At 54.0% G+C, this 12,866-nt stretch overlaps 1 protein-coding gene across 4 annotated transcripts in view; it reads right to left on the bottom strand.

Annotated features, from left to right (window-relative positions):
- The window catches only part of NRG2 (neuregulin 2), a 156,250-nt gene that overhangs the window by 126,296 nt on the left and 17,088 nt on the right, over window positions 1-12,866 (bottom strand). The window lies entirely within an intron of this gene.

The following is a 12,866-nucleotide window of genomic DNA, read 5'->3' as shown; positions in this document are numbered from 1 at the left end:
TGTTCACAGTTACAGCATTTGTTTTCCTAAGCCACCATTAGGTGTGATGGAGCCCTGCTCTCCTGGGGATGGCTGAACACCTGCCAGCCATGGGAAGCAGTGAATGGATTCCTTGTTTTGCATTTTGACTACTACAGCCTTTATCTCAGCCCTCAAGTTATCACACTTTTACCCTTCAATTCTCCCCCCATCCCACTGTGGGGTGTCCTCCAGCAGCTGTCAGTGCTGAGGACCCAGATCCCTGCTTTACCTGTCCCTGCCATTGCAAACAAATAACCTGCCAAGCTACCAAACTCCCCTGGCCCAGGAGCTCAGCCATGTGTGGCAGAGCAATGCCTGGCAGCCCCTTGCAGGGCTGTCAGGAGCACACACATGTACCTCACCGAGCTGCCTGCACATCCTGCCAGCCTCTCTCATCAGCCCGAGGTCACATCCTGGCAAACAGCCGCCTGAAGCACCCAACCTTGCCTGCATGAGAAACAGTAACACACTCACCCTCCCTTCCACTCACACTGCGGGGCAGTGCTGGGCCCACAGTGAGACCAAGAGGATCCCCTAAGGCTGGGGAAGCCCCAGGCACTGCAGGATGCAGCCACAGTGCAGAGCCAGCAAAGCTGTCAGGGCAGGATCCAGAGACAGGACCTGCTGGTGGGTGGGAGAGAGACAGGCAGACACCAGCACTGGGACAGGCATGGAGGGATCTGTAATCCTGATGCTGCTCTGGGAACAGCAGCAGAGGACGGTGGGGATGTGGGATGTGCTTATTTAATGACATTTCATTCTCAGCACTACAGACGTTTAAAATAAATTCATTAAAATAATCACAGTGCCACAGCATCCCGGTGCCTGCTGCAGGCAGGGTGCCCTTCAGCAGAGCAAGCTGTGGCTGGGTGTCCCTGACCCCTCACCCTGGGAACAGGAGATCTGCTGGGCTGGGAGGGAGGAGGCCAAACTGGGCGAGTGGGCTCTGTGTGACAGCCTGGCAGAGAGAGGAGGGGACAATGTGACAGGGCCAGCATGTGACATGCTGACTCCCAGCCACACAGGGCTAATGTGGCATGGACCAGCTCCCAGCCCCGACTGCCCACAGGATGATGTGATGAACTGACCCCAGCTCCCAGTCACCATCTCCCAGTGGGGCTGAGCCCCATCACATGCACCTGCTCCCAGTAAAACACAGGGACCAACTGATTCCCAGCAGGATACACGCAGTGCCAAGGCTCTCAGTGACACCCCAGCTCCCAGCAGGACACAGGCAACAAAACAACTCCTAGCAGGGCAGAACCAGTGTGAGACTGCCAGCAGAATCTGTGCAAAACACACTGACCCCAGCAAGGCAGAGCAGAGGGTGTGTGGTGTCCCATCAGGACACAGGTAATGCATCAGCTCCCAGCAGAACAAGACCTGCAGTGACACCACAGCTCCCAGCAGGACCCTGGGATGCAGTGGCTCCCAGTGCCGTACACAGGACCCTGGGATGCAGTGGGTCCCAGTACCGTACACACAACACTCCCAATCCCAGCAGGACACTGGGGATGCAGTGGCTCCCAGTGCCGTACACACGACATTCCCAATCCCAGCAGGACCCTGGGATGCAGTGACTCCCAGTGCAGTACAGAGGACCCTGGGGATGCAGTGGCTCCCAGTGCCGTACAAACGACACTCCCAATCCGAGCAGGACCCTGGGGATGCAGTGGCTCCCAGCAGGAGATGCCCTGGCTCTTGGCAAGACACATGCCAGGCTCTGACTCCCACCAGGTTCGTCAGGGCACCAATTCAACACGCCCTGCCATGACTCCTGGGGTGGCCAGGTGAGCATGTGAAGCACAGGACACGTGTCAATCATCCGTTCCTAGAATGGCTGGCACTGTGTCACGCCAGCTCCCAGATGACACTCAGCTCCCAGTGGGAACGGGATGGAGCGCAGTGCACGGGTCCCTCTGCGCTCTGCTCCTGGAGAGGGGCAGGGGCAAGCCAGGCTGCGCTGGGGGACAGGGACGCCATCGCAGGGCTCCCAGTGCCACCTAGTGGGTGACAGCAAGTGCTCGGGGGCCACTCTTCCCTCAGCCCCGGGTGCTGGCGGGGCGCAGACCCTCCCAGCCTGGCCAGCCTCTCCCACCGCCCCCTTCCTCCAGCAGCGCCCATCCCCACAGATCCCCGCAGCAGCCCGGCACGTCCTGCCAGCTCCCCTCCCACGCTCGCTCATCCCTGGAGATTGTGTAAAGCACCACCAAGGCAGGGACAGAGGAATTTACTCCAGGTACAGCTCGTTAATCACATCAAGTCCGGTCCTGTCGAGTGACTGGGTGTTCACCCAGCACGGGGTGAGCACAGAGAGCTGGTCAGAGACCCACAGCTCTGCCATGAGCTGCAGCCTCCAGAAACCACTGAAGCCACTCTTGTAAGAAAGTCAAAAGCGTTGCATCTGCTGGGGTGCACACCGATGCTGAGTGCGCTCTGTACCTGCAGCTTTCCCTCCTCTGTGCACGGTTACTGACACAGGCAGTGGTGCACAATACCAGAACGCACTCGCGTCATCCAAAGAAAACACTGACACAGCAAACAGCTGCTGTGGCTGCACGAGGTTTATTTTATAGCCTGTTCCCCCCAAAACAGACCAGAGGGTCCGGGAGGTGGAAATAGCAGATGTGGCCATAAAGGTGTGGGACAGAGCTGTGTGGAAGTTTACACAGGGGAAGGCTAAAAACCAGTAACGAATGCAATTTAACATAGGAAGGGAGGGCAGATTTGCAATCCTGCTGCACGTGAATCCAATCTTTCCTTCCATCTCTCCACCCAGCAGGCGGCCATCAATCTCTTAAGCCATATCTCCACTCATCTACAGCCGTTTAATCACTTAGATTTTCTTCCATTCCATCTGCATCCTCAGGCTCTTCCTTCCACACACATCCCCAGCTTCAAAACAATCCCTAGGATATTAAAGAGAAAACTATGACACCTTGTGGAATAGACAGAGCCTTCTCCAGATCGAAGCACCCTCACGAACACCAGTGTTCCCAGCAGCTCTCCCAGTGTAGGATAGCCCAGGTGGTGAAAGCAGATCAAGTAAGGCTCCCAAAACCTATCAGTTTCCAGCAGATGCCCCAGGTTCACCTATTGATCAAGCCCAGCCCCTCTTTTCTCAGAGGATCAGCCACCAGATTTTTGTTGGCCTTAATCACGATTAAGCTGAGCATCTCTCCAGGGAGTTTTCCCAGGGAACTCAAATCCCTGCAAAAATTAAATCAGATGCTGGATGCTCTATTATCCACCCTGAAATCAAGGCAAAGGCCCATCATGGTGGTGATCTCAGCTAGGCAGCGAAACATGAGACAAGGCTAGACATGGGGAGAGGAAATGAATGCAAAAAGAGACAAGCACCGAGTTTAGAGAAACAGGAAGGAAAAGGCTGCCAAAAACTCCTGTCATTAAGGCTATTGGTACAGTCCAGGGCCTGGGCAAACCAAGGGGTTGGGCACATCTCTCCAAACATGAACCCGGTGCAAAGCTGAGACACCAGATGAGCAGCTCAGCTATAGTCCAGAAAGGCGAATGGCAACCCCACAGATTTATGGGGTCACAGTCTCCTGGGCCCCTGCTCCCTGGGGCAGCTCCTTCTCACCTACAGCAAAACCCCATAGGGTCCATCCCAAGGAAACACCAGCTGCTTCCTAGGTCCTTGAGGTGCTGGCTGTCCTCCTCCCATGAACTCACCTCCTCCCTCTCACACATCCCAGCTGCCAGCCTACTGCCTATTTTAAAAACAGGAGGGTTGGGGATTGGGGTTGTCCAATGAGCTGTGGTTATCCAACAGGTTTCCTCACAACTAGTGCCCTCCAAGAGCTGCCCTCTCCTCCCAGAGCAGCATAGTCTGAAAGAAAGGAAAGAGATGGGGGCAGACATCAGTCTCATGGCTGAACTCCTCCAGCTGCTCAGGACCAGGTCATTTTTGTAAAAGCACTTACATGAGAGAATGAACAGCTCGGGAACTGCCAAGGAGACACTTGGCTAGGTCCCCTCCAGGTCACTGAGCACACACAGGGCAGCAGAAGCAGCTCCAGGCTCTTGGCTCTGTCAAAATTTGGTGATAAAACTGAAAAATGTGGTAGAAGATATTTTCATTTTGCAGATTTTGCCAATCTGTCAGGAGATGCTGGCAGTGATGAGCTGCAGAGAGATTTGGGCAGGCAGAGAGGGCAGATAGGCTCAGTGCAGCCAGGGATGGTCAGGACATGTGGGGAAGGATGGAGGAGACTGGGAAAACACGACCGTAACGGGGCTTACACTGTTAGAAAGGTGTGTTTGGGGTGGGATTATCAGTTCCTAGAAATGCCCAGGGATAGTGAGACCCACCAGATTCTGAGCAGCCCAAATGGTCACAGCAATCAAGCCCTGCTGGTGCACAGCCTGTCTCCAGGGCAGGGGGAATCAAGAGAAATATGTGAGGCCAGAGTGGCTTTGCAGCACCTCCAGGCCAGGGAGGCCAGCTGGCCTCCAGTGCTGCAAGCTCAGCAAGGCCTGCATCCCCCAGCAAAAGCCCAGAGGGCTGGGCCACCATGCCTGAATGTGACAGCTGGCACCTGCATGGAATGCAGGGTCCCTCAGCACAGCACATCATCATCTAAATCCCAAAACAAGGTATCAAAGTTGTCCATCTGGCTCTAGAGAGGCTTCAAGGGTCTTGAGAAATGAAGCAGGTGAGCCCAACATAACTCAGAAGGAGGAGCTGCCCCCCTGCCAGACAGCAAATCCTTGTTCCTGCACCAAAATAAGTTTGGAATCTCAAACTAGACTCCTCCATGGAAACTGAGGGCTCCTCAGACCTGCACATCCAAGCAGTCCAGGGCAATGCTCCTCAGGGAGGCAAGAGTAAAAGCTAAGGGGGGCACAAACAACCCCCTCTGGCAGGTGCTGAGGCATTGCTGAGCTCCCTCGGGATATGCCTGCACTACCCAACAGCTTTGCTCCCTCTCTTGCTCAACTTGACAATGTTTTATTCTTGCCTGTTGAATACTGAAGACCTGCTGCCAAGGTAGGTCCTGGCTCACTGCTCTCTGAGTATGAAGTCAAAGAAATCATGAAGAAAACTGCAGCTCAGCTTGAAGTGTATTTTTTTCTGAGCATCAGTCACTCCCTATAATTAATTAGATTCCTAAAATACACAAGAAACTAAGAAAAACAACAGCCACAAGCTAAGATGACTGCACTCCATCAAAAAAGCTTTTATCTCTATGCAATGAATAAATAACTCTGACGTAACTACACACAGCAGTTTTTCATCAGATGTCTCAGTATCAAACTCTTTCCAGACCTGCTCTGACACAGCTCTCAGCAAATGTGTCGATGGAAAACCACTGGCCACATTCACAAATGGGTCTAAAATCTAGCACAGGAATCCAGGAGGAACTGTTCCCAAGACCTATCAACACCACCTGCTCTTTCCTACATCAGTGCCACCCTGCAAGGCCCAGCATCCCCCTGTGCCCCACAGATGTTTCAGTCGATAGCCTCACCGTGGAAAGCCACACACTGCTTTTTCAAGGACAAGCAGAAGGTCAAAAGCTGAGTGGATATTCCCAAAATCCCTCAGACGTCTTGAGGTTGAAAACAAAACCCCGAGTGTTCAAACACAGCTTTCTCAGGTGAACGGCCAGCGGGGTCGGTCTGTACCCAAAACAGCACCAGCCACTGATGGACACTATTGATCTCCAGATTCCTGCTCAACTGAAGGCAGGATCCGGTGGTTTCGTGTGCCTCCAACTGCAGGCCCCTGCGAACAATTAAGCAGGCTATTTCTGCACACACAATCGGCCCTTTTCAGGGAAGGCTCTTTCATATCAGCCCATATTGCCATTGCTTAATCAGGCCGAGATTTAAGGGAGCCCGCTGCGAGATGACACAGATTGCTCCCTCCCTCGGGAGCTGGCAAACACCACGGTCAGTGTGTGACCGGCAACCCCTGCAAACAGAGTCCCTGCTGCACACAACCACTGAGTCCTCCTCTCCCCTGCCTCTGCCGGGCCTCCACGGGCCTGGACTGGCACCAAGGGGCTCAGTTTACTCAGCCATCCCACAGGTTCCCCCTCACTTTATCCCTCAGAAGTCCCAGCTGGCCGCAGCACAGTGGTGGGCAAGCAGGCAGCAGCAGAGGCAATGCGGATCTGTTCACACATCCCTCGTGGCTCCCATGTCGGCCCCGTAGATGGAGCCTTGTCTGGGTGCGGATGGAACCATCTGCTCCGTGTCTGGCAGCTCCAGGCAGGCAAAGGGCAGGGCCGGCTGCCACGTCCAGCCTGCCACCCAGGCACTGCCTGAGCAGCCAGAGCAGGGGAACGCTGGCCGGGAGGCACTGCCAGCAGGGAGGGGAAGGGAGGGTGGATGGAGCCCATCCACCAGGACAGGGCTGGAACACGGCACTGGGATCAGTCCGAGCGGTTCCAGAGAGCTGAGACTTTTTGATCCAACATCTTCAAGACCTCTGTGAAAGACTGGGCAGACACCCTACATGAGGCACTGGTGAGGGATTGTACCTCCAAAGGGTCTAAGTCTGCTGAGGCTCTGGATTTGCCTCTGTCAGGGGGCTGGAGCAGTTTGCCTTCCCACAAGGACCATGAAGGGGTCCTGCAGCCTTGCCCCAGCTTGGGTGTTAAAGCTGCTGTTGATGTGCAGAAATGAGGCCTGCGGACCCCAGACACAACTATCTCCAAACCTTCTTCCACTCCAGCAGGGAAGAGAAGGGTGCCCCAGGCAACAGCACCATCACCACCCCACACGTCAAGATACTTCCAGATACTGATCCCAGAGCCCAGAAAAATGCTTCATCCAGGTCAGAACTTGCTGTTCTTCCATGCCCAGTCTCCCCTGACTTATCAGGCTGAATCCTCAGGCTGTACAAACGGCTTTGCACAAACACTACAACTGTGGCAGGCAGTGTGAATGTTTTCAGGTGATGCTGCACTTTGCACCAGGCACCTATGGATTGGAGCCCTTCAGATCCCTTTTGACACCTATTTTGCAGATTATTTCCCTGCTGAACATGAGTTTAGGAGAAGTCTCTTGCCTGCTAGGAGATAGAATCATAGAATCATTAAGGTTGGAAAAGCTCTCAAAGATCATCAAGTCCGACTGTTAACCCAGCACCACTGTGTTCACCACTAAACCATATCTCCAAGTGCCTCATCCACATGCCTTTTTAACACTTCCACACATGCTGTTCTTGAATTCCAAAATCTCCCAGCACCTCTCACAGGACTGCTTCCAGGGAGGTCCCTTGCAACAGACGCTGCCTTTCCAGGTCCCTCCAGCCCCTTGTCCCTGCAAGTCCCTGTCCCAGCTCATTGCTTCCCTCAGTTGGCCACTCTCAATCCTCCATGATCCCTTGCAATTCCCAGCACTGGTGTTTGTGTAAGAGGATACAGCTGGCTTTGAACTGGGTTCCTCATCTTGTAGCAGCTTAAAGCCTCAGGAGACTCCATGTATCCGGGTGAAAGTGGGGATCAGGAGGGCTGCAGCACTGCTCTGCTATGGCAGGGCCCTCTCAGGCCTCCAGACCATCTATTGTTACGACTTATTTGAGCACTGTCTTTTACCAAGACGCTCATCAGCATCCCTGCATGGGATATCACTAAAGATCAAGACAAGCAAAGGCCACTTTGCACAGCAGGGGAATGGGAAATCAGCTGGACATTGCAGCAAGCTCTTGACAACACATTAGTTACCCATCATTGGCTCTCCCTCCCCTGGGAAACAATCCCATGGGAAATTCCTTGGAACCACACAAAGAGCAGAAAACGTAGTTTTAGAAGGAAAAGTGTCAGCAGCATTCCCTGAAGGCACTGCTTATGATAATTAAAATATCTAGATTTATGGGGTCTGCACAGGCACGAGCATGCAGCAGGGAGCTGTGTGTTCTGTGTCCAGCCACTTCCTGTGGCCAGCCAAAAAACCAGCATTGGATTCTTGGAGTCAGCGCTGCCAAAGCAGAGCTGGGCTAAAAGTGGTGGAATGAACAGTACTGTGCACAAACTCCCATCGAAATAGCAGAAGGGCTACTTCACTTTCCCACACATTCATAAAACTCCAACAATCCTTTAACGATAGAAAGTGTTAGGGATGCATGGTTTTACCCCAACTGAAATGCATCCTGGTGGTTTCGGTTTGCAGAACAAGAGCAGGACACGTAGGAGGAGAGCCAGCCTGGGAGACTTGCTCCTGAGGGACTCCTGAGGGAGCACCACAGAGTAGGGTGAGAGCAAGGACAAGTGCTCCCCACTTCACCCCATCCCCTGGGCTGGTCGAACCCAGTGCAAAGCAACGTGTCATTTTTGCCAGGTGTGGTTTTAATCCAAGAGTCCCTTCCTGCACCAAGTGGCAGTTGTGTGACAGCAGAACATCCCATCTCAGGCAGATTATTTCTCCACAGCATTGTGGCTCCACCCCCAGCAGGTTAGAGGTGATACAAGTCAGTTTAGAAGACCATCATGGCCCACCATTAGCAACAGCCACAGCCTATTTACCCTTAATTAAGACACAGTGACACTAATCACTTAATTGGTCCTTAATTAGGATCTGAAAAACTTTCAAGCACAGAGAAATAAACCACTTGGCGGAGCTTGAGAGTCTGGCCCTCATTCTCTCTGCCTTGGTTTCCCCTCCAAGTTTTTCCAAGTCCATGGGGAAAACCCACATCAGGCTCAGACCAGCAAGCAAACAGGAGCTGGCAGACCCGTCATTTCCTCCCAGCTGAGCTGGCACCACGTCAAAGCTGTCACCAGGTCTCTCCTGTCCCACTTTACTGTGACTGGATGTCACTACACAGGAGTGAAGCCTTGGAGACTCTGGGACTAACGTGTGCCGTTTTCTAGGACAGCGCGTTCCAGCTGTGAGCTCCTCAGAGCATGTTGGAAGTGATGGAGATCCAGCTCCTCCTTGGGGGCAGCTCACAGCACCCCCAAAGTTAGCTTTAGGCTCCTGCTCTCTCTTGGCCACAGCAAGCCACTCCTGTGGAGCCTGTTGGCAGACTTTGGTCCCTCCCAGGGATGCTTTTCCTCCATCAGACCCTGTGGAAGGGAAGGACTCTGAAGTCCTCACCATAGAAAAGCCATTCCATGAAAACCCTTCCATGCACCTTGATCTGCCACAGCTCCCCATCCTCCTGCAGCCCTGTGCCATGAGGGCAGAGAGAAGACTCAGTCTGGGGTTTCCACAGCCTTCCCACAGAAGGGAAGCCCAGAAGACTGTGCTGGGAGAGGCTGTTGCTCCTTCCCTGTGCCCATCGTCTCCCAGGGCAGTCTTGCAGCTGCTCTTAGCTGTGATCTCTTGAAAGCCAGACACCAAGGCACAGCAATACCAGTAAAGAGCATCTGCACCCTCACAGCGTTGCAGATGCCTTGACACTGTTTTATCTGGGCTGAAAAAAACTCCCGGTCACAGTTCAAGAGCTGACAGGACTAGGAACCCTTCCCTCAAGGTAGCCCTGTGTCAGTGGTTCTGTTCCACAGCCGTGTGTTGATGTCTGTGCCAGAGAGCAATCCCACGGCAATGCAGCTGAGGGATTTTGAGATAAGCCACTGCAAGACATGCCCAGCACCCAGTGGAACAGGAGAGCCAAGTTTTCCCCCTCATCCTGCAGCACAGAGAACCCTGGCAGACCCACTCTGCAATAAAAATGAGAAGTGTTTATCTGAGCAGCCCAGTTCCTGCCCCAGATCATTTTATTTCCAGCAAATAAAGCATTAAAAAATGAGGTGGATCCAGTAAAACACAGGTCAGTCCATCCCTCACCCTATTCTCCAATAGCAGGAAAGCAACAGCCGGCTGGAGCTGGCAGCTAAATGGGTATCTGAGTGCATGTCGCAGCCTAAAATCCTTTCTCAGTGGAACGAGGCCTCAGCATCTGACAGGTCCACTGACAAATCGCTCTGTCACCTTGGAGCTCTGTCAGAGGCTGTCTGTGCTGGACACGAGTGTTCAGAGGAGGCTGCACAGTGAAGCAGAGGCCCCTCTGCATTGGGCTCAGCCCAGCAGCATCCCAGGACTGCACTGGCTCCAGCCCTTCCTCCAAAGGAGCCCTGGCTTCATGACCTTGAGGTGAGCCATGCCGGGATTCCGACTGCCTGGCTGACCCTTCTGCAGGATCAGGGGAAATCATTTTCATGAACAAAATAATCATTGGGTTCCCAAGTCTTCCTCCACCACATCTCCACCACCTTTCCCGCACCCCCCTCTCTGCTGCTTCCTCATATGTGCTGTCCCTTATTCTCTCCCTTCCCGTCCCACCATCCCCTCCCAAAGCTGCTGCCTGAAGAGCAGCAGGAAGCAGAGCAGAGACATTCCCAGTGCTCAGAGCAGAGCACAGAGCCACTTCCAAGCACCTTGTCAGAGCTTTCACTGCAGACCCCCTGGGGACAGCAGATTTTGCCCCTGATGGCAGGTTCCTGCCCTTCCCCTCTCTATCCCCCACTGTGCATGAGGAAAACTATGCAGTGCAGCACTGTCCAGCATCTGGGACACGGAGCACCCCCCCAGACTCTGCCCCTGCATCACATAACTGGGGGGCAAGCCCAGAGGACAGTCCAGCCGCATCCCAAATCCCTGCCTGCCAAGACCAACAAGCCCTGTGCTTTCTGAGTGAGCGAGTCCTGCCAGACACCATGGGGAGCTCAGACACATCTCCCTGACAGGCTGGGAGCTGGCTGCTCTGGAAGGTGACAGTGGTCTCTGCAGCAGGCTGAGGGCAGCTGAGATGCTGTCAGCCTCCCGCCCACCCGCCAGGTCCCTGGATCCTTCGGAGAAGCCTGCCTGTGTTTTTCCAGACACTGCCGCGTCCTGGCATTCTCGGAGCTGTGAAGCGAAACTGCTCCAACAACTCGCCCCAGCTGCTGGTGCAGAGACACAGCTGGGGATGACAGCCAGGACCTGCCGGGCCAGCAGGACGTTTTCCATAACCATTAGCAACCGGAGCGGTCAGAATCAGCACCACCTCTGCCTCCTGTCCAGGCAAGAGGAACAGACAGTGTCTGTGAGCCCCTGGAGGCTCCCAGAACGGTGGATTGCAGCCTGTTCATCCCACATCCTGCCTCATCTCACGCAGCAGAGCCAGCCGCCAGCCAGGACGGACAGTGCTGCACTACAGAGCCTTGGGACAACAGACTGCAAGCTGCTGACAGTGGATGCTGGTACCCAAAGCAACCATTCCATGGTCTAACTGGAACCAAGCTTTAACTGGGAGAAGCCTTCAGTGAGACCTGCAAACAGACATTATTGGGTTCTTCTTGTAGCTGACTCAAAACAGTGCAGAACTGAGAGATGGACAACCTAAAGCAGGGAGGTGAATTCCAAGCACACAGAAAAGATACTAAATAAATGCTGGGACATTTTCACTCGTCTCCTGATGGGATGAGCATTGCTTGCTCATTCTCTCAGGCTTCTTCCAGTCACCATAAAGCTTCTACAATAAAATCAAGGTTCATGTGCAGTCGCATGACTCTGGGAACAGTGGCTTTAAGGAAAACTCTTGTGAGCAGCCCCCTTGCCCTCACAGCAACTCCTCAGAGGCCTGCCCAGGCGGGCCAGCCCCCTGCACAGCCCAATGCCCTGACCCAGGCCAGGCCAGCCACGCTTACTGTGTTTTCTTCCACCAACATAAATCCCTTCTAATTCCCTCTAAACCGTTCCTTGTCTCCATCAAAGCACAGCTTCCTCCCTGCTTTTCCTGGCGGGGATTAGTGCAGCCCCACGGAGCAGGGACAGTGACAGAGTGAAGGCAGAGCAGGACTGGCTGGCCCTGCCTGTGCATAGGTGTCTCCCCACATCCCCGTGCCCCTGCCCTGATTCCATGGCTAATCCAAACCCATCACAAGCTGGGAGTGGAGCTGCCACAGAGGCTGCTCTCTCCCAATGTTATCAGCTATTTTCTCATCCTTTGCTTGTCTTCTACCCCATCCCAATTGCCATTCCCCTTTGTCCTGTCACTCCATGCCCTTGTCCAAAGTTCCTCTCCAGCATTTGTCAGAAGGCATCCCACATTTCAGGAGTGGTTCAGTCGCTGGAGTGTATTGATCTGAGCAGGAGAGCACTGTGCCTTGAGGAGTTAGTGATGCACCTACAATCTGAGTACACCCATGCCTGGGCTCTGCTGGGCTGTGCTGGACATACTGAGCACATTCCAGGCTGGGCTGTGCCACACATGTCCCTTGCCCATGGGAAAAGCTCAGCAGGATGTTGCAGCCCATGGCAGCTCCCACTCAAGCACAGCAGTTGTACCACCTGTGTGGCCTTGCCTGTTTCTAACAGTGCAGCCAGGAGTCCTTGTGAGACATCCTTGAGAGCTGTTTTCTTGGAAGGAAATTATATAATGAATGAGCAAAAGGGAGAGCTTCCCTCCCTGGCTTGGATCTGCTCTGAGACATGGCAGAAATCTGTCCAGGGTCTGTCTGATGCTGCACAAATGTGGGTGCCCAGCATCTGGAGGGATGTTTGATTTACTCGCTGGATACTCTCTTTATTCTGCCTGATTCAAAGTGCTGGCTTATGGAGAGAGTTGTTGTTGTTGGGCTTTTCCAGGTGAGAACCACCTCGCTGTCAGGTCTCTCTGGGGCAGAACAGAGGGGCAGGAAGGACACTGAGCTTCCCAGGGGCTCAGGATACACGGGGTAGTGACGGAGGGATTCGGATTAAGAGGGGCCAGAAGGGCAGCAGGGAGGGAAGCAGCTGGGGGGGGGCAAGAAACCAAGGCACAAAAACCCGCAGCCCTGCTCAGGCAGCCCGGACTCACTCCGCATGCCAAGTGCTCCCTCCTGCGCTCTGCTGTCCCTCACCACCGTTTGTCCTCTCGGGACACAGGCGCCAGTCCCAGCCAGGATGTC

Source organism: Corvus cornix, chromosome 13, assembly GCF_000738735.6.
Source record: "Corvus cornix cornix isolate S_Up_H32 chromosome 13, ASM73873v5, whole genome shotgun sequence".
NCBI classification, from domain to species: Eukaryota; Metazoa; Chordata; class Aves; order Passeriformes; family Corvidae; genus Corvus; species Corvus cornix.
Note: the sequence above shows the minus strand (reverse complement) of the source record. Positions and strands in the feature narration are given on the sequence as shown.